This window comes from Ochotona princeps, chromosome 24 (genome assembly GCF_030435755.1).
Source record: "Ochotona princeps isolate mOchPri1 chromosome 24, mOchPri1.hap1, whole genome shotgun sequence".
NCBI lineage: Eukaryota > Metazoa > Chordata > Mammalia > Lagomorpha > Ochotonidae > Ochotona > Ochotona princeps.
In genome coordinates, this window is record NC_080855.1 from 2,221,164 (window position 1) to 2,242,856 (window position 21,693).

At 43.6% G+C, this 21,693-nt stretch overlaps 1 pseudogene; it reads right to left on the bottom strand.

Moving 5' to 3' along the window:
- The window catches only part of LOC131483223 (cytochrome P450 3A6-like), a 125,844-nt pseudogene extending 106,379 nt beyond the window's left edge, over positions 1-19,465 (bottom strand).
- Between the last annotated feature and the right edge of the window lie 2,228 nt (positions 19,466-21,693).

The following is a 21,693-nucleotide window of genomic DNA, read 5'->3' on the forward strand; positions in this document are numbered from 1 at the left end:
CAGAGGTTTTGGGACCTCTGTTTCTGCCCTAAGCTTTACTCTTTCTGTTCTGTATCCGAAGGTCTCTTGGCTAAGGTCAAGCCTTCTCCATGCTGTGGACTTCTTGGACCCAAGGCCTGATCAAACTTTCTCTGAGCCTCCTGAACTTTTATAATTTTCCCAACTCCTTCTATCCCTGCTCTCCCTCCTTCTCCTCCTCCCAACCTGCAACTTCCAGGTTAAACTCTCTCTCTCTCTCTCTCTCTCTCTCCTCTCTCTCTCTCTCTCTCTCTCTCTCTCTCTCTCTCTCTGACTCTCTCTCCATTCCTCAACAAGTCGCTATCATTTTCTGGTCCTCCTTCTTTCTCTGATAAGCCACCCTGCCCATAGCTGCAGCCCCCTTTCCCCTCTCAAGGACAATGCAACTTTTTGTTTCTTCTCTCTTTATCAAACTCTTTTCCGCCCAGGGTAAAAAAAAAATATATATATATATATATAACTAAACAAGACAACAGCATTTTTAAATATATATGTTATTGTAGCATCTCCTTTTAAATGCATTTTAACGAATTAATGACTAAGTTTTCTAGTTCCATCCAGCAAAACCTAGATCCGATTCTATTAAACTGTACTACCTCTTATCTGCAACTATTTTCATATCAAGATAATTCTTGTGTGCTCTGCTTTTCACTAAATTCTCATTGCTTAAGATCAGCAAAGTTATGCACTTATTTGAAGGATATTTGAGTATTCACCTTATGTCAATAATTAATCTGATTTACATTGTGTCATGTAAAAAAAATTTATTTCAATTGAATAGTTTAAGCCTTCTTGGCATCCGTGACAAACAATCAAAAAAAATCCAAAAGTTTCAAATTTTGGCATTTTGATATTTTCAGCATGGCCTCCTGCAAATATCAAGGGATTTATCTCTCATTTTGTAGAAACAATAACCAATTAGACTATTTGGACTGTATTTAAAAATACTGTCAAGGTGCAAAGTGATGCAAAATTTGGTTATGTTGGAGTACATCAGATACAGGTAAGATAGTTGTTATGTTTTTCATCTCTTTTGCTATCTCAATTCAAAAGGACTTGGTCTGCAGAAACAGAAGAACAATAAACGTCCTTCGGGACCAGGGAGGAGAGCTTTCTCTGGTCCGAGCCTGGCTCCACCTCTGGACCCCCCCTCTCCCTCGCAATGACCATCGGGATAGCTTCGAAAACCCCTCACAGCAAACAATCCGACAAACTTAAAAAAAAAAAAAAACCTAAAATAAATAAACAACAGAAAGTAGAACTTGAAATCTGACAGGAAAGAGCTGGCATGGATTGGCTCATGCCTCGCTGGGTGGGTCACAAAGATTAGTTTTACTCCTCACCATGGTGTTGAAGATTTTCCTGCACACCACCCCCCCCCCCAAAAAAAATGTTCTGCACCTAAAATGTTGACATATATCTTGTTAGAGTTACAAGCCAGTCTGGATTATCCTAAAATCTGCCAAGATCAGCAAAATTTTACTTCAACACAACAACTGGCTAAATACTAAGATGAAATGGACACGAAACAGCTGAATGGTGCCTTATGGCCATTTTAAGGTATAGAGCAGCCGGTCCTGTATATGAACTAAATTGAAATGTCAATGAGCTAATCATAGGTTGTGGCTAGGACTTGTTTTCCTTTTTTTTTTTTTTTAATTTATTTTTTTTCTTTTTAATACACTGGTTACTCAAAACCATGTCAACTCCATAACATTGCAAATTGCTGTTGATGTTATATTGGGACTCTTAATTGACTGTGATGATATTCTGCCAGCTCAAACTTCAGACCAGAAAAGGTCTCCCCAAGAAACTGTTCAACCAATCTGGACAATAAGTAGCTGGACTCTATGCTTGGTATATGTTTGCAATGAAAGAATCTTGGTTGAATTTGAACTGTAATACTGCATCAAGGTGGAGGAATCCACCGGGGGGAGGGGAGGGGGAGGGAGGGGGGGATACCCAGAGCCTATGAAACTGTCACATAATGCAAAATAATTAACAATAAAAAAAAAAGTCAACATCTTTTTGTATAATCTTGTACTTACTTTCTAAAATAAATAAATGCCTCTTGCCAGTTATACATGTTATGGTTCCAGCTGTACCTGTTTGAATAGTGTTTAAAAATCTATTTACTCATATCAACCAAATTATTCATGGTATTCTCACTGTTTTCTCTAATGTATAATGTAAATTAATTGTAAGCATGTAGTCTTATCTCAACTTTACAGCAGCCATCCATGTCATCCTCAGTTCCTCATTGACCTCTGGGGAATGAACTCAAATCCACAGGTGGCCAGAGACCATATGGACCACCAATGCCTTACTGACTAGACCTTCCCATTGGGGACTCAGACCCTCTCCGACATGCCAACCAACTGGGAGTATCAAGACAGTCACCAGGCTGCCAAAATGCAATGCACATGATCCAAAACTCCTGATGGGCATACAGACAGTTTCCAACAAACTGGTTGACTTTGATAAGTTACAGGAAATAACAAAAGGATTCGGATAAGATCCAAAACTCTTCCTGGATGGGTTAACTGAGGTTCTCATTAAATACACTAAGTTAGACCAGAAATCTCCCTGGTGTATTAGACAACCCATTTAGACCAGGAATCTCCCTAGTGTATTTGACAACCCATTTTACTCTGCAGTCTCCAGATATTTGAGCAAAGGAGGGTCCTCAAACTCCAATCCAAAAGCTGGTAAAAAAATGGCATTTAGAATTTACAATCCTCGTGAGGAGATGGCCAAACAGGTGAGACAGACATAGTTACAGAAAAATTTAGCTCTCCAATCCCACACTCTGGTGGCAGCCTTATATCAAGCGGTACCTTGTGGGGCTGGGCACCACTGGGAGCCTGCTTTAAATGCAGGCAGAAGGGACACAGGTCCCCTACAATGTCTAAGCCCAGGTCCTTGCTAGACTACTAAGCCAGGTCCATGTTATAGACAAATGGGACACTTGACATCTGATTCCCCAATGTGGGAATCTTGAAATTCACCTCTATGGACCTTTTCCAGAAGCTGCCAAGACCTGAACTCTTGGGGCTGGCTAATGATTTGCAGGGCCTGGGACAGACATTCCATCACCCTGACTTAGCCCGGGGTCTCCACTGAGATAGTGGGTAAGTCAATCAATTTTCTGGTGGAAATGGGGGACTGTCTGTTCTGTGTTGTTTGCCCATGATGGCTACCCCTATTCTTCCCGAATCTCAGTGATGGGTATTGATGGAACTCCTTCAAAAATCTTACAGACGGGTCACTTGCTGTGCTCCCTTGAGGGAATACCCTTCACCCATTTTTTCCTGGTCATCCCTCCATGTTCCCCACTGTTGTTGGTGTGCAACATCTTACCAACACTGGGGTATCGCTTATCTTGTTTGGAACACAGCTGTAGACGGACATCATGATTCTAGAAGTTCAGCAAGCATAGAATTACAACTGATAGGATAACATTTGTATGTGAACAACTGAATGCATATCATTTGTATAACTAAATGAATATCATTGGTATGAGAAGGACTGAGTGGACAGCATTTGAATGAGAACACTTGGTGAAATATACAAAACAAAACAGTCCCAAACAAGGGTATGGAAACAGTTGTTGGATCCCATAGATAAGCTGTGTCATAAAATGTTATAACATGTGAACCTTGCTCTATAAAAGTCTGATGCCACTAATAAACTTTGGCTATTGACCATCAGTCAGAGTCCATACATGTTAATCTCAGGCTCCATGCTCTGAGTCCATTGCTGCTGGACAGCGAACAAGTGGTGCCTGTGTACAGGGACTTGACAGAAGGAAAGAAAGTGTGATGGAGATCCCCACAGAAAACGATAGTGGGAATAATGGGTCAGAATAACTGTAGAGTGCAGTCTTTTATACCTCTTATGCACAACCTTTTAATGAAAAATTGAGTAAGTGTAATTAGGCAACAGTTGTGTTCTTGTTTAGAGGTTATTTGTGAATATAACCTTTGGTTCCCAGATGAAGGAACACGAGAAACCAAAGTCTGAGATCGTGTCTGGAAACATGTAAAGGAGGCTCAAATGACAGAAGGTATTCCTGCTGACTTTTGGAATACATGGTCTTTAATTAAAGCTGTTATTACAATTACACAAGAGGAAGATTGGGAGGACAACCTCCAACAGTCTGTCACATAGTCCTTTGATGGCTGTGCATTAGATGTGGAAATGAAGGAAAAGCCTAAGAAGGAAATTATATATATACATATATATACACATATTTTGTAACACTATTCCCTCTGCACCTCCACTTTCTGACTCACTTCTTCATCCTGTCCTACCTTACAGTACAGATGAGGAGGGTGAAATGGGGAATCCGTGACAGACCCGCTCCCCCTTACTGGCAAGTCCACCATTAGATGGCTAGAAAGCAAATCCTTCAAAGCTCAGAAAAGGAATAAAATGAAATTAGAACTAAGAAGAAGAAGAAAATTTCCAATGCTAAATCACAGGACTTTTCTAGTGGGGCAGATGAGGATGAGATAGAAGAACAGTTAAATACCAGTCTATAACATCTCACCATTAAATCTGATCAAAGATGTTCCCAAATGTCTGAAATTCCCAGAGACCTCAGGAATTCTGATTGCTTTATCCTCCTCATCTCAGCCAATAGTAAGCAACATAGAGCATTGTTCTTATTGTTCTGGTAAAATTTTAGGAAGAGGCTCTCAGGAAAATATAAAGCCAGTTTCTATACAACAAAATCACGGCCAATATGAGACCTTGATTTCTAATGGGTCATTGAGTTTATTAAACTATCATCAATATTATTCAATGGAAATCTGGTTTGCCTTTGTGGACGCCCCTTAACTGAGAAAAATTACAGGCTTTAAAATCCTTACTTCAAAATCAACAATAGAAAGAAAAATAGAAATTTACAATGCCCTGAAGTTAAATGACATGTTGCTAGATATTACAGTCTCCATTACACAGCTACTATACATCTCCTTAAATGAAGAGCCACAAAACAAAATCAACATCAGGGAGAAAAAAGAAATTAACAACACCAAAAAGTTAAGTAACATGCTATTAAATGACTAATGTATAGCTGAAGAAATGAAAATCAAGAAGCTTCTTGAAGAAAATGATGCCACTGCATGATCTAAGAGTCACTGAATGATTCAATAAGAAGAAAGTGTTTTGAAGCGATGAAACCAATAGAAAACAACAAAACCCATGCAATATAGTTTCCACTGATCTTTGTTGAAGTGTGTCTCCTCCAGACAATAAACAGATGGGTTTTGTTTTTTAATCCAGTCTACTAATCTATGACGTTTGATTGAGCTTAAGCCATTTACATTCAGAGTTTAATATACATGACATTGAGAGAAATGGAGTGATAATGAGTGAAATGGAGACTAACATCCAGATGTGAGGATGTAGTGTGGTATGCATTTCTGTTTCCAGACAATGATGGACTTACAATGAAACTGTTTACTATATCTTGACAATAGGATTCTGGACTCTCTGCCATTGTCCATGCCTGCAATGATGGACATATGACTGTGTATGAAGAACTATACTTTAGTAATGATATAGAGGAACTGGTGGGGGGGGGAATTGGGGAAGGGATAAGGGAATATGGAGCTGTATCATAAAATGATAGCAATAATAATAAAATGTATATACAAAAAATAAAAAATAAATCAATCAATAAAAGAAAAAAAGAATCCTTTGTTCAGGAACAACTACAAAGGAACTAAATAGAAGAGTCTTTCTCCCTATGGAATTCTCCAGGTTTTCTAGTTAAAAAGAAGTAAGGAACTTGACAATTGTTGATTGGTCTCTGAAATGTAAATTCTACTATGACCCCTACAGGTGCCCTCCAGCCTGGTTTGCATAATCCTTCTAAGATTCCCTCACATTGGCCATTCATTGTTTTAGATTTAAGAGACTGCTTTTATTCTATAGCTATCCATCCAGCTGACCGTCCCTGATTTGATTTTCAGTCCCTTGTTTAAATCATCAGGCTCCTGCTAAGCATTTAGCACTGGCAACTTTTCCCACAAGGTATGGCTAATTCTGCTACTATGTGCCAAAAAAATTTTTTTAAGCATTTATCTCTTCTATTGGAAAGGCAGATATACAGAGAGGAGCAGAGACGAGACAGAGAGAAAGAGTCTCCATCCAGTAATCACTCCCCAAGTAGCCTCAACCGACGGTGTTGTACCAATCTGAAGCCAGGAGCCAGGAGACTGGAACTTCTTTCCCGGTCTCCCACCTGAGCGCAGGGTCCCAAGGCTTTGGGCCATCCTTGTCTGCTTTCCCAGTCCACAAGCAGGGAGCTGGATGGGAAGTGGAGCTTCCAGGATTAGAACCGGCGACCATATGGTATCCTGGCGTGTTTAAGTCGAGGATCTTAACAATTACGCTATCATGCCAGGCCCCATGTGCCAAAATTTTGTAAGAAAAGTATTACAACCACTTCATGATGCCTTTCCAGATGCTTATATTATTCATTATATGGATGACATTCTTCTTGCTGCCTCCAGTGATAGTCAGTTACAACAATTGTATGAAGAGGCACAAGAGGTTTTTACCATTCTTGCTTGTAATCGCTCCTGAAAAGATCCAACAGATGGCTTCTTATGAATATATTGGTCATATTCTAGATCATGCTACTGTATGTCCACAAAAGTTCTCTATTCATAAAGACCGTCTTTTAACCTTTAATGATTTTGAATAACTGCTAATTGATTACAACCTTTTCCAAGCATTCCCACCTACCAGTTTTCTCAGTGTTTTCAATACTTGAATGGATGCAGCCCTTCATAGTCCCCAGATGCTGACTAGAGAAGCAAAAGAGAAGACAGTTTTTTGAAAAACAAACTTCAGGGTGCATTTCTTACTGGCTCTGTTCATGAGGAGCCTGTTTTGCTTTTAGTTTTCCCTAACCCTCATTCCCCTACTGGAGCATTAGCACAACTTTCTGGCCCCCTATGTGGAGTTATTCACGTCATAAGCACACTAAAACTCTCTCTTCTCATATTGACATGACTGCCTGCCTCATTATTCAGGGACATCTCAGAGCCCTCTCCTTGACAGAATATGATCCAGCTTCAATTGTATTGCCTTTAATAACCAAACAACTTCACCAGGCCTTCATTTTTTCTACTTCATTGCAAGTAGCCTTGGCTGATTACTATGGACAAATAGGAAACCACTACCCAGCTGGTAAGATTTGGAACTTTTTTACAACGAACTCCTCTCATAAACTCTTGTACTATTCACTCTGAACCCTTTCCTGTTGCTGCTACATATTATACTGATGGCTCTTCCTCCAGCCAGGGATGAATTCATGGCTCTCTTTTACATACTACAATACAAACTCCACTTTCCTTAGATAGCAGATAAAATTAGCAACCTTGCTACATCTCTCACAAATATGTAACCAACCTCTTATTGTTGCTTCCAATTCAGCTTATGTAGTTGGTCTATTTCCAGCTATTGTAACTGTGTTAATATCTTCTAATAATACTCCTATTTCTCATTTACACCTATAATTACAACAACTGCTTGCCAGAGCAACTCACCCTTCTTTATTATGCATTTACAGGCTCATTCTTCTATTCCTGGACCTATGACTCTTGGCAATTCTTTTGCTGATAGATTGAATGAAATGTCTGTATTTCTTAGTGCCCATGATGAACATCGTGTTCTACATACTAATGCTACTTGTTTATATGCGATCTATCGTATTCCACTCTGAACTGCTTGTAAGATTTTAACAGCCCCTGGAACCCAGGTAGGCCCAGGGACAGCTCACTACATGCACATGGTGGCTGGAGTCAGGGATCCAAGCATGGAGACGCCCCAGCCTGAGACCCACCAGCAGCCAGCAGGCTGCTGGAAGTTTCAACTCCTAGGCCCAAGGTCGCGCCCTCCCCAATCCCATCTCCCACTCAATGAGGGTGGCTGGTGGGCCCTGGGTCTGCCCAGCCCCCAAGACTTCTCCTCTCAGTGTACTCACCCCGAAGGGAGCAGCCCCAGGAGCCCATGCAGGCCAGGGTGAATGCAAACTAATCAGACCTTGACACAAAATCAGCTGGCAGGTGCTGGCCTAGGGATAAAACCTATCAAGATAGACCACAGAAACACCTGGAAATTGCAATATCTGAATCTTGAAGTGGGCCTAGTAGGGAAACTGTGGTTACCTCTCTGATGGTCTATAGCTCCCAGCAGTGAGTGTGAAAATCAGGATTGAGAATAGGCCTGGTTGGACAAGTGGTAGCACTCACCAGTTTAACTTTGGCCTGGAAAGTGGGGTCCATGGGCTGAAGGAGGTTGCAATACCCATTAGTGTTTACAGAAGCCAAATGGGATGTGGGACAGACCAGACCAGTATGCTGTGCACAAGACCATGTGCAGGAACCAGGCTTGGGAACAGGCCTGGTTGGGGTTATAGGGAATGGTTTGGTTGGTCTGTAGTTCCCACTGGTGTACCCATGGCTGAGTATGTAGTGGGCAGGGTTGGGCTGGGTTAAACCATCCACTGCTTTGCCTAAGACATGAATCTGGAGACAGAACTGACCCAGCAACTACAACCACCAGGGTGTGTAGGAAAAAGCAGGGGATGGACTGAGCTGGAGCCCACACTGGCTGGAACACACAGTCAGCTCTGGGGTTACCTCAGATGAGGTTTCACCTCCAACTGAACTGTTGGACTCAGAACACCAATCCTGGGGAGAATCACAGATTCTATGGATGAATGTGGAGTGCATGATTCAGAACTGGACCTCATCAGTTGCTGAAGACACTGCAGTGGACCGCATACACAGACGCACATGGAAACATGACAACCAGTTCATTGAGGCCTACAGAGGACATTTAGCACCATGGAGGTAAAGAACTAACAAATTAAGATTCAATAGCTTCTTGACATTTTTCAAGAAAGTAAGAAAGTATCTTGTGGGTTTCTAACACAAATGATGTCCACTCCAAATGATGTGGCAGCAATCACATCCAAAATATAGGCCCCAAGTTTCTGAGGAGAAAGAACAATTAGAACCAGCACCTACTTGCCATACTTCAGATACTCATGCAGCAGAAAGTGCTGGGAAAGCACATGTCAAGCACAACAGACAGTCACACATTTCCAGGACCACCTCTTGGAGGAAGCATTGTGGTTCAGTGGACCAAGTTTGGTAATCACAAATTCCCAATAAGAATTCTTGCTCAAATATAACAAACCACATTTCCAATCTAGCTTCATGCTAATGCATGCTGGGAGGCAGAACATGGTACGCTAACATCCAGGCAGGAATTGCATGAGTCCAGAATGGCATATTCTGGTGAATGAGTAAATAGAAGATGTCTCTCATTCTACTTCTCTCTCTCTCTATCATTGAGATAAACAGATCTTTTTTCTTTAACAAGATTTATTGTTTTTAGATTTTTTTCGCTCTAATATTCTTTATTATTGTTGTAGCTGTTATTATTATCATTTTATGAAACAGTTCCATAGGCCTTGGGATGTCATCTTCCCCTACTCCAAGTCGCCTCCCCACCACTGAGTTTCCCTATATTATTACTATAATATAGTTCTTCATAAACAGTCATATGTCCATCATTTGCAGGCATGGACAATGGTAGATACTCCAGCATCCCATTGTCAAGATATGCTTAACAACTCCATTGGAATCCATCTTTGGTCTGGAAATAGATATTTACTGCATTGTATCTTCACATCTGGATATGATAGTATCAACCTCACAGTTACCTTACATGCCCTTAAATGAAAGGCCACAATTCAAAATCAACACTAGAAGAAAAATAGAAAATTCTCAAGAGGTTTTGATAGTTCAACAGTCCTGAAATGCTGTCGATTCCACCACTCCAATCGAGATTAAATCTCTCCAGAATCCACTGGCTGTTTGGTCTACTCTAGGGTCTCCACTTGCACAGATATTCACTGAGAATGATTGATTGCAAGAGCTGATCAATTTATTTGACCCTCCATCCTCTTCCATGGTACCAGACATTCTCTGGAGGCTCCAATATACTGCAATATCTTCCACTTGCACTTGGATGTGTTGTCCACTGCTCCATCTGAGCCACTTAGGAGGTCCAGCTCTCATACATGCACTCCACGGTCAGATCATGAAAACTGCACTTCTCTTCATGGTTGGGGTTCTGAGTCCAGCAGTTCAGTTGGTAGGAAATTGCCAAAAAAAAATCATCTGAAACCAGACCAGTCCTGATTCTTATGTGAACTTGCCAATACAGGGTCCAGCACAGTTCATCACACAAATCAGCCTATGCACACTCTGGTAGTTGCAATTACTGAGTCAGTACTCTTTGCATCCTCATGCTTTACACAGACCAAAATCTTGGAATCCAGCCCAATCTTGGTTCTTGCACCCTCTTTCAATGTGTCACATAATACAATGTAATTACTGAAGTTAAATAATAAATATATAAAAAAAAAAAGAAGAATGTGTTCCAAGCTCCTCCAAAAGGATTTCTCCCAATTACAGATCTGCACACTGGTGGATCCATGGGCTAGCCCTATGTACTCCACCTCTTATCCCACAGGAACAATGGCCTATCCTGACCAGCCCTCAGCCTTTCTGGTTCTTATGGTTGAGTGTTACAGCCCAGCCAAGCATGGTCCACAGTCAGACAGACACAGGTCACTAATGGCTCAACAGGGACAGAGACCTAGGCTAGTCTGTCCAACACTCACTTGGTTCTCTTGAGCATCGATGGGTACTGGAGTCTAGCCCAATCTGGTACATTTCAGGCCCAGCTTACACTTGTGATGCCACTGTAGCCATGTCCAGAGCAGACAGCAGCCCCACTCTGTCTCTTGTGCTCAGCAGTGGGACCCACAAACCAGCCAGGGCATCCCCTTAGCTCCCCAACAAGGCCTATTGCCAGCCACAGATCTTGCAGGTGCCAGTGGTTTCTCTGACTCAGTTTTGCATAGTTCCTCACGTGTTTCTGCCTTTGCCTTTGTGTGATGCAGCCTGCCCTGATCTGGCCTGTCCCCAGCCATAACGCTAGCTAGTGGTTACAGCAACTTGGCTCAGCTCAGCCTGCTCCCACACCTGGTCCTTATAAATCAATAGGTGCCTTGCTGGCATGACCTGCACTTCACCCTGGATTCTGCTCACCAGTGGGCTAAGGTTTGCCCAGCCCTGCCCAAGCTGCCCCCTTCCAAAACCAACCCACACACTTGCCAACAGATGGGGCTACCTTGCCTAGCTTGCCAGAGCCTGAGGTCTGGACCATGTGTTCCCAGCAGGAGTTATGATCCCATAGGACAGTTTCCCATGTTCCCCCACTAGGCCCACTAACAGAACCAAATTTCACATGTGAAAACAGGTGTTAACCCCTTGCAGAACATAGCCTGCCACTCCATCTTGGCCTTTGTATGAGCTGTTGGATGTTGCAGGCTGGCCCACCACACCCTGTTTAGGATGCACATGCAGATGCTGCAGCTTGGGCCTGTCCTGCCTATTCTCAGCCCCAGTACCCATGAGTGTTGGCAAGATCCATGTTTTCATCTAGTTCATCACAACCCTTGAGCCAACCAGCAGGACTTGCATTTCGGCAAGGATGGGCCCACTTATTCCCTGAAGAATCTAACCTCAGAACTGGATCTATCACATGTTGGTTAGTGTCATGGCCCTACCTAATGTGACCTGTCTCCTGTTCTGACATTCAGTCATGTACAGGGATCTAGCTCTGTTAGACATAGCCCCAACCATAGCTTTTGTGTGGGGTGGTGTGTGGCAGTTAGTGATTCTCTGTGCAAACAAGCCCATCTCAGGACTCCAATCTGGGCTGGAAAATCAGTCTTACCCATACCGATCTTCCAATCTCTCTCCTACCAACCACCAGGTCTCAGTCCCCTCACTTACGTGCAAGCATAGTGGTGTTTATATTGTGTTTCCCCCAGATTCGTTTCTCACCTACATGTACATTGGGCTTATCCTTGAATGTCCTTAGCCAGCTGTTCATCACCCTCAATGTCCCCACAGCTCATTGGTGGGCAACAAGCAGGCAGAGTCCAGCATTCAATGGAGGCACTGGCTGTCTGAGCCAAGATGGCCTGAGCTGCTCCGAAGCAACAAGGTTAGGCCATGCATCCCCACCAAATGTGCAGTTGTCTTTTTCCTAGGGGTAGCAGGGACTCCAGGAATATTAGGCATGCATCTACACTCAAACAGAGCTAAAGATCATAATCACACAGGTTACAGAATGTGTGCTATATGCGGATGTAACTGATGTGGAAGACCTAAGCTTTAGCAGAACAGAGTGGAATAACTCACTCTTCCCAGGGGACTCAAGAAGGTGATATGCATCCAGGTCATGCCTCACACCAGAAACTATCACGAAATATGCTTTTTTCCTAGCACATTACTAAACATCAACACCCTGCTCCAAATTGCAGGAACTTCATTTCTCCTTCCCTCCATCCATTGACAAAGCTCTAACACACCCTATTTTCCATCACGAGAATCTGAGGTGACACTGAGGGTAGAATTCACTTTAAAAGTTAAACCCAGACAGAGTACACGTGGTGAGCTTTCCCAGGACCCACCTGGGCTCCAAGGGCTGTTCCCTTCAAGATGAATACACTGAGGGGAGAAAGTCTTGGGGGCTGTGCATGCCTGGGGCCCACCTACCACCATCATTGGGTGGGGCTGGGATGGGGGAGGGGTGCAACCTGGAACTGGGGGATTGAAACTTCCTACACGTAGCCTGCTGGCTGCTGGCGCATGCCAGGCTGGGGCATCTCCATGATCAGATCCCTGACTCCAGCCACCGTGTGCACATGGTGAGCTGTCCCTGGGACTACCTGGGCTCCTGCAGCTGCTCACCGAGGGGTGAGGATGCTGAGGGGAAAGTCTCAGGGGCTGGGCAGATGCCCCGGCCTGGTACCCACCAGCAGCCAGCAGACTGCCAGAGGTTTCAACCCCCAGGTCCATGTTATGCTCCTCCCCAATTCCATCAATAACTCAACGATGGTGGCTGGTGGGCCCCAGCATGCCCAGAACTTGTAATCACTGAATAATACTGACCACCAAACACCAGTCCATGCAAAAGCTAAGACTTGGGGCTTGTCTAACAGGATCTTATCCTATGACCTGACATGATGATGGATCAGGAGACAGGTCACATTAGGCAGGGCCATAACATTAACTAGCATGCTAGAAAACCATATCCAGGGGAAGATTCTGTGAGGGATGTGTGGGCCACACCCTGTGGAAATTCTAACCCCACCAGTTAGTTCAAGAGATGGCGTGGTGATGGACTAAGGTAGGTGTAACCAAGGAGCCTGCCATCAGTCACAGGTTAAGAAACCCACAACAGTCTGGACTGGTCAAGGCAGCAGCACCCAAATGTGCATCCTGAATAGGGTGTGGTGTGGGCCAGGCTGCAACAGTCACCAGCTCATCAAGGTCAAATGGAAGGATAGACTAGGCTGGACAATGGCCCAAAATCCAATGGTATGTATGAGAATTGGGTCTGGGAGTAGATCAAGAGGAGGAACTTGGGAAATGTCCCTGGCAAGTCATTGCTCCCACTGGTGAACATGTGGTCCAGACCTGGGGGTTGGACAAGTTGGGCAAAATAGCTCCGACAGCTGACCAATGTGTGAATTGGTAATGGAATGTGGTGTCCTGGGCAGGACTGAGCATAAGTGAGCCCATAAGTGTCGCTGTCCAGCACAGACACTAAAATGACGAGGAACTCTCTCGAGGGTCTGGAAAGACAAGAACCACCACTGCAACTGGAACACACAACAAACGAACACACAAACACACGGAGGAACAAATGAACAAATGAGCGAATGAAAAGCCGAATGAAATAAAAGGCTTTATTGCTGAAAGTGGGTTGCTTATATACAGTTCTCCACCAACCACTTCTCCCCGTGGGCCCACTGGGTGCTACCTGATAGGCCGGTAGCAATGACATAATCACAGTGAGGGCATCAGCCTATCCCCATGACTTCCTGTTTGCCTACTGGAAGGACCAATCTTGCCTCCTGGCCCTCAGCCAGTTGCCATCTTGCTAACGCCTATCATAAGCGTGGGGTTGGCCACCCCCACATCTGCCCCCTTTTTATTTAAGTGAGGCTGTGCCTGTCTTAGGTCGCCTGCAGCAGGACTACCTCCTTACCCATCATTGGGTGGCAAAACTCTCAGCTCTATGCCCTGTCTTAGGTTGGTAGGTGTCCCCCACAGGTCTTACCTGTCTTTGACTACCGGTCTAGTATGCTTAACCATACCTGGGGGGAGACCCCTGCTCCCAGGGCCATCAGGGCCTGTTGCATAATGGCGTTATCTTGCCGATGTCTCAGGTGCATAAACCAGACAAGCAGGAAGATCACGAGGCACAATAATCCTCCAAAGAACAAAACCCCAAGCCAATGTCTGCCCCAATGGACCACAAATTGTACCCATGACAAACCCACTGTTCCACAGCAGCCACCTCAACCCAGGTGGCATTGATGGTTACAATTTGCCCGCTCAGCCAGCGTGTAAGATTATCAAACTGAACATCCCAAGTCCCATTCAAATAAACCAAAAGGCTTCTAAACAGATTAGCGGCAAATTGGAAACTGAGAGGACCTCAGATAACGTATCCACCTGTTCTTAAATCAAGTCCACTCATCAGTTCATGATTAGCAAACCAGTCCAAACATGTTGGTTAAACTGCTCCTGTGTCTGAAGAACCACAGAGGTCTGCTGCACCAGAGCGTTGACAGTCATAGCCGCCGGTACAGCAGTCACTAGGGCCACAGTGACTGTGGCAGCAGCAGCGGCAGCTGTAGCCTTTGCTGTCACAGTGGCAGTGGTAACCCTGAAGCCGCGCTCCAGCCGCAGAAGGACTGACAGGTCTTCTTTAACCATCATTGGTCTGGGAAAACAGGTAGGCAGGCACATCACCACAGCCAGCAGGCACTCGGTTGCATTCCAACATTCTGAAAGAAAACAATCTATTCCACAGGTAAGTGAATCCCTACCTGAATAGCATTGTTAAGAAGAAACACAAATGGAGGCCTCAGGCACACAAGAGTGGGCCTAAAAAGAAAAGCAGTGCAATTAACCACTGCTACCAAATTCTCAAAAGTATCGTTGCCCAAATAAAAATAGGAGCAATTCTTCAACTGACCTCAAAGAATCATGGACACTGCTACTCCCATAACACAAATGGAGGTCTCACATCAAAAGGATTTGTGGTTATACTCTGTATGGGATTTTGGTAGGAATACTTATGTCTGCTAAATGTACTGTTCTTATCTGTGGGAAAATTTTGGGAAAAGGTAAAAGAATGGCCACTATTCACCCACGCAGACCTGGAGCTGGATTGACACCCAGTTCACTGAGCCGGCCAGGATCTAAGGCTGGAACAGCGAGGTGCCCAATGAGATTGGTCAGGGGAACTGTGGTTCCCCTTTGGACTAAAGGTGGGAACCACACCTGATCTAATAGTAACATTGCTTGCTCGAATTGGTTTGGGATGAGGCTGAAATTTTCCTAAGGTCTGATTAGTCAATACAATGCAGGGTGATGGCACAGTAGAATTATTAATATTAATACTCACCTGAAAACATAATAACCTACCTAATCGAATGTTCGCATTAGCATAAAGTGCAGCCCCTCTGGCATAACTTACAGTGGGCAAGCCCAATGAAACATTAGTGGTAAGAAGGGCCGGGAAAACAAGAGAAGTATTAGAAAGGGGCAGAGGCAAAGGCCAGGTAGTTACAATGCCCCACAGCTGTCTCTCATTCCCTTGCTCCTGTATCAGGATTATGGACACTATCACCAGACATAGAGGGTTCAGCATTAATGGTTTCTGGCTCATTTTCTTCTTGAGCTTCTTTTGCCACAGATCTCACCAATCATTCTGGAATCCAAATCAGGGAAGAAGCATCTTGGGGAAAAACACAAACGGAACCTCGGGCCCAGATTAACACTGGATCCGGGCCTTTCCACTGGCCAGACATGACATCCTTCCACAATACTGGGGGAAACACCTTTTTAGAGGGCTCTGCATGCCGTTCTGAAGTGGACCAGCCTTCAGCATCCAAATTTTAAAAATTAAGGATAAATAGGATTATAGCTAGCTTGTCCTTTGGGGATTTATATTGATCCCCTATTCCCCCTTTCTGTTTATATAGCATGGTTTTGATTGTGGAATGGGCTCACTCAACAATCCCTTAGCCAATAGGATTGTAAGGGCTGCAGGTAACATGTTGGATTCCAAAAGTGGTGCAAAACTGTCAAAATGTAGCAGAAGTGTATCCTGGTGCGTTATCAGTTTTCAGCGGTTTGGGAAGACCCAGAATAGTAAAGGAGCTTAAACAATGGGTAATCACATCTTTAGTTTTTTTCTCTGGATAGAGGAGTAGCCATAAGGAAACCGGAACAGGTATCTACCAAAACATGAACAAAAACCAATTTCCCAAACTCAGGGATATGGGTTACATCCATTTGCCAAATGCGGTTAGGCAATAATCCCTTGGGGTTGGTACCTAATGATGGTGCAGGGAGAGTCGTCACACACCGAGGACAAGCACACACAATATCCTGGGTTTCTGCTCTAGTGAATTTAAATTTTTCTTTAAGGGTAGATGCATTAACATGAAATTTAGAATGAAAATTTGTGGCTTCTTCTATATGATTGAAAATATGCGGATCCCTCGTAGCTAAATCAGACACCACATTATTCCAAGACAAGGGGCCTGGCAATCCAGTTTGGGCCCTGATGTGATCAATATAGAAAGGATGTTTGCGATCCCAAATTATTTGTTGCAAGCGGCCTAAATAACTTTGGATAGAGGAAATTACAGAAATAACTCCAGCCATCTCTAAATTCTTAACAGCATTTACAGCATAGAGACTAACTGAAAACAAATTAAAGGGACCGGGAAAATTTATAAATATATGCAGCACAGTTAAGAATTCCACCTGTTGGACAGAGGAAGCATTAAAAAGCAGGGATTGAACCATGCCTTCTATCACAACAGCTCCTGTACCATTATTAGAGCCATCTGTAAAAATATTTAAGGCTTGTGATATAGGCTCAATTCTGGTTATTTTGGGAAAAATGACAGGATGCCATTTCCAAAAACGCAATAAAGGGTTAGAAGGCAAATGGTTATCGAAACAAGCCTGTATAAAGGTGCAGACTATGGCCCAAATATCTAGATTATTAATTAAGTACTCCACTTTTCCTTGGAATAAGGCACAATAAGGGTGTCAGGGTACGCACCAAAAACTAAATATGACTGCTTAAGAGCCTTTAATAACAGCGCAGCCACTACTGCTGGATAACAACTCAGAATCTTATTGGCTGTGCAATGTAAATGCACCCAAAAAGGTGGGCCTTGTTGCCAAAAGACTCCTGTAGCAACTCTATCAGTGGCTAGTACTATAAACTGCAAAGGAATACTGGGATCAAAGCAATTTACATGGTACTTTTCCATCATCTGCTCTACCACCGATAACGAAGTTTGGACCTCTTGGGTAAGGGATCTGCTGGAGGTAGGATTGGAATCCCCTTTCAAAATATCAAATGATAAACTAAGAGTACTGGTAGAGATTCCGAGATAGGGGCGAATCCAATTAATTTCCCCTCACAATTTTTGAAAATCATTTAAAGTCCAAAGACGATCCACTTGAATCACCAATTTGGTTGGTTTAACCAGGGAATCACTAATGGTGGTTCCTAAGAATGTTTTACTATCTCCTCCTTGCACCTTATCTTCTGCTATATACAACCCAGCTACATGTAGCACTTTTAACAGATAGGTGTATGCTTTTCCAGAAAATTCCCTGTATGGGCCACCAGAATGTTGCCGCCCTGCAGCGACACAAAAATGACGAGGAATTTCTAGGGCCTGGTAAAAACAGGAAACCGCCACCACAACTGGCACACACACACTGAACGGACACACACACAAACGAACGAACAAAAAAGGGGAAGGCGAATGAAAAGGCGCGAGACGAACCAAAAGATGAACCAAAAGGAGAGGGTGAACCAAAAGGGTTTATTGTCGAAAGCAGGCTGCTTATATACAGTTCTCCACCAATCACTTCTCCCCGTGGTCCACGGGGCACTATCTGAGAGGCCAGCAAACACAGCGAGGGAGAATTAGCCTATCCTTGTGACTTCCTGCGAGCCTACTGGTGGGACAAATCCCACCTCCTGGCACTTGGCCAGCCGCCATCATGAAGCCCCTCATCCATGTGGGGTCAGCTGCTCCCCACATATGCTTCTCTAAGATGATCTCTATTCTTATGGGTCAATAAAAGATCATCCATATAATGATAAGCTTGCAAATAAAGATACCTCTGGCGACCAGGCTCAAGAACATTTACATAAATTCTGCACATTGTAGGGCTATTGGACATACCCTGGGGTAAGACAATCCACTCATAGCTTCTATCTGGAAAACTTTGATTAAGAGTAGGTAGGGTGAAAGCAAACCTCTGGGCAGCTTGAGGATGAAGGGGAACACTGAGACTCTTCTGCAATAGAGCTTGCTTCCCCAAATATACCAAATGCTTCTCCTAGTGCCCTGGCCTTATTCCATACCATCTATCAAAACAAAAACAAACAAACAAAACTTTAACTTTGGCACAATAATGTTCCTTCTTTCTATGCAGGAATTTTGTCTCTCAAGTACTCAAGGTGACAGTCAAGCTGGTAACTCTAGTATGTGCTCTATTCAAAGAAGACCCAGTCTGTCCCCAACTCCCTTTGAGTTGGGTCTGACCCTTTCTGGTTGAATCATTGGAGTTGTAATGCAACATACCTGCTGTTGTATGCTCACTCTAGGGCTTCCAGGAGGGAAATTTCAACTCCATGCCATGCACTGAAACAGCACTGAATCCCATAAATTCATTCCTACTTACTCTTTCACGTTGATGGGCTTGCCTTTCTCTGCTTCCTGACTCAGGTTTTTCACCAACACATCTCCATAGTCGGCAATGATGGGTAACATCTAAGTACACACATACAACACCAGCCACAGTGAGATGCACAGATTCAATTCACATAAGGAACTAGTTTTCTAATGCATGCAGGAGTGACATAGATCTAAGTATACACCACATAATTCACAGTTAAAATAAATATCCAAGTCAAAAGGAATGGATCACCAAAGCAGAGGTGAGTCAGCAACATCTTTAATGATCTAATGTCTCTTCTAGGACACATACACAAAAGGATCATTTTGAGGAACCTCGCGCCCAATGAACTTTCCTCTTCAAGTTCACTAGGAATTTCTTTCCACTTGTTTCCAGACTCAGCTAAGTTTCTACTTAAACATCCACTAATTTATTACCTCCTTGAGTTTTCCACTAGTGAAGGTAGGAGACACCAGTGTTCTAAGTCTCTTCCATTCTTCATCCTTAGAGTTGGCGAGGGTGTTTTTCATAACTCCCACTGGTCCAAAAGACTAGAATTCAAATACAGACATTTCGTCATGCATACGTTCTGAGAATCTTCACTGTTGCAAATAATTTTACACACACATCAGTCATTTCAAAAGCATTTAGTAGAAGTATACCAGTTGGTATGCTAAGATTATGTGCTCAATAAATATTATTCCAAATGTCTAGCCACATAAGATAGTACGTTTTCTATGGCCTGATGCATTTTTCTTCCATTTTCCTATAAAAGTCAATGTGCCATAAACCAGAGAGTCTGTCATTCCAGGAGACAAACAGAAATAGGATCCTGGAAAATCCTCTAACATAGAACAAAACAGAAATGGATTGCTGGTGGAAAGCCAGACGGCCCACAAAAACTGTATGTTTCTTTGAACCAATTTTGTTTTCCATCCCTCTGCCTCACTCTCTATACACAAAAACATGCACATGAACTACAACTAATAAAAGAAGAGAACTTTCCTTGAAAAGTAAATATGGAAGATCTTCCATCGCCCTAGAATGTGTGAGGAAGATGTGAAGTATAACCTATCAGGATCATAACTGGTAACTCATCGACAACAGATTCGAATCAGCATTAGGCGATAGTAAAACCACAAGGCATAAGGGGGGAATCAGGAGCGATCCTGACAACCTCTTAACAGGAGGTCATATGCCTGGAGTGGGGAGGGGGACCCCAGAGTGGAGCAGGTAGACAGGAGGAGGCTTGTATCCTAACCCTGAAGGCTCCCAGAGCCTCACCAAGGACTATCAGTACAAGCAATAAGGACTACATCCCAACTGCCAAAGAGACCACGGGAAATTGCAGTGCCTTCAGAGGCCAAGAACTCTGAGGTCATCCACCCCCATCTGGATCTACCACATGGGATGGAAGAAGTCCAAATCCTTCCACGCAGGATCCAAGGTCATCGGAATGACAACCAGGAGCCCTGAGCAGTCCGCGGAAACAGAAGAACAAGAATAAACTTCCTTACGGACTAGGGAGGGGAGTTTTCTCTGATCCTAGCCTGGTTCTGACTTTGGCTCCCCATTCTCTCTGGCAGTGACCCTCAGGATCACTCCAGAAACCCCTCAAAACAAACAAACAAACAAACAAAAAGTCTAGAATAGATAGAGAACAACAAGGAAAGCTTAAAATCAGACAGGAAGTGGTCAGCAGGGATGCACTTAAACCTCACTGGGTGGGACACAAAGATTAGTTATTCCTCACTAGGCTATTGAAGATTTCTCTGCACACCCCTCCTAAAACATTTTAAGGTGTATAGAACCCAGTTGTATATACACTAATGAAGAAGTCACAGGATGTGGTTGAGAACTTGCGTTCTTTTTTTTCTTTTAACATGTTGGTTACTCAATTCTATGTCAATTAATTCCATAACACTGTAAATTGTTGCTGATGTTAGATTGGGGCTTTTAATTGATGGGGATAATACTCAGCCGACTCTACCTTCAGACCAGAGATGGTCTCTTCAATAAGCCATTGAATTTGTCTGAACAATAAGATGCTATGATCTACGCTTGGTATATGCTTGCAATGAAAGAATCCCAACTGATCTTGAACTGTGGTAATGCAACAAGGTGGAGGAATCCACCAGGGGGGAAGGTTTGGGGAGGGGATGGGGGAACCCCAGTACCTATAAAACTGTGTCACATAATGCAATGTAATTAATAAAAAATAAAATAAAATAAAATTATTATAGTTGCATCTATGTCTCCATTTAAGTCTGTCAGTATTTGCTTCACGTAGCTGGGTGCATTGGTGCTTGACGTGTAGATGTTTATGATGGTAATCACTTCCTATTGGATCATTCCTTTCAATAATATAAAATGTCCTTCCCTGTCCCTTTCGATATTTGTCACATTCAAGTCTACATAATCTGAAATTAGAACAGCTACACCATCCTTTTTCTCTCATACTCTGGCGCCCCTATGTCACCAGCACTACTGCCGCTGTGCAGTTTCCAGGCACAGTCCGCCCAGCCCCTGTGTTCATGGGAACCTCAGGAGCCCACACAGCTTCAGTCACTGCAAATTCCCCCGGGGGTGAGGAGCACCAAGCAGGATCGGGCTCCATGCAGCAGTCTCAGGGAGTAAGTTTTGGGTGGCCCCATTCCACTTCTACCACTGCTTGGTTCAACCACCACTGGGGCCTCCTGCCCTCTTGTGGACCATCACTGCTGCTGCCAGTGAGCATATTCACAAAAGGCAGTCCTTCCCACTCTTTCTG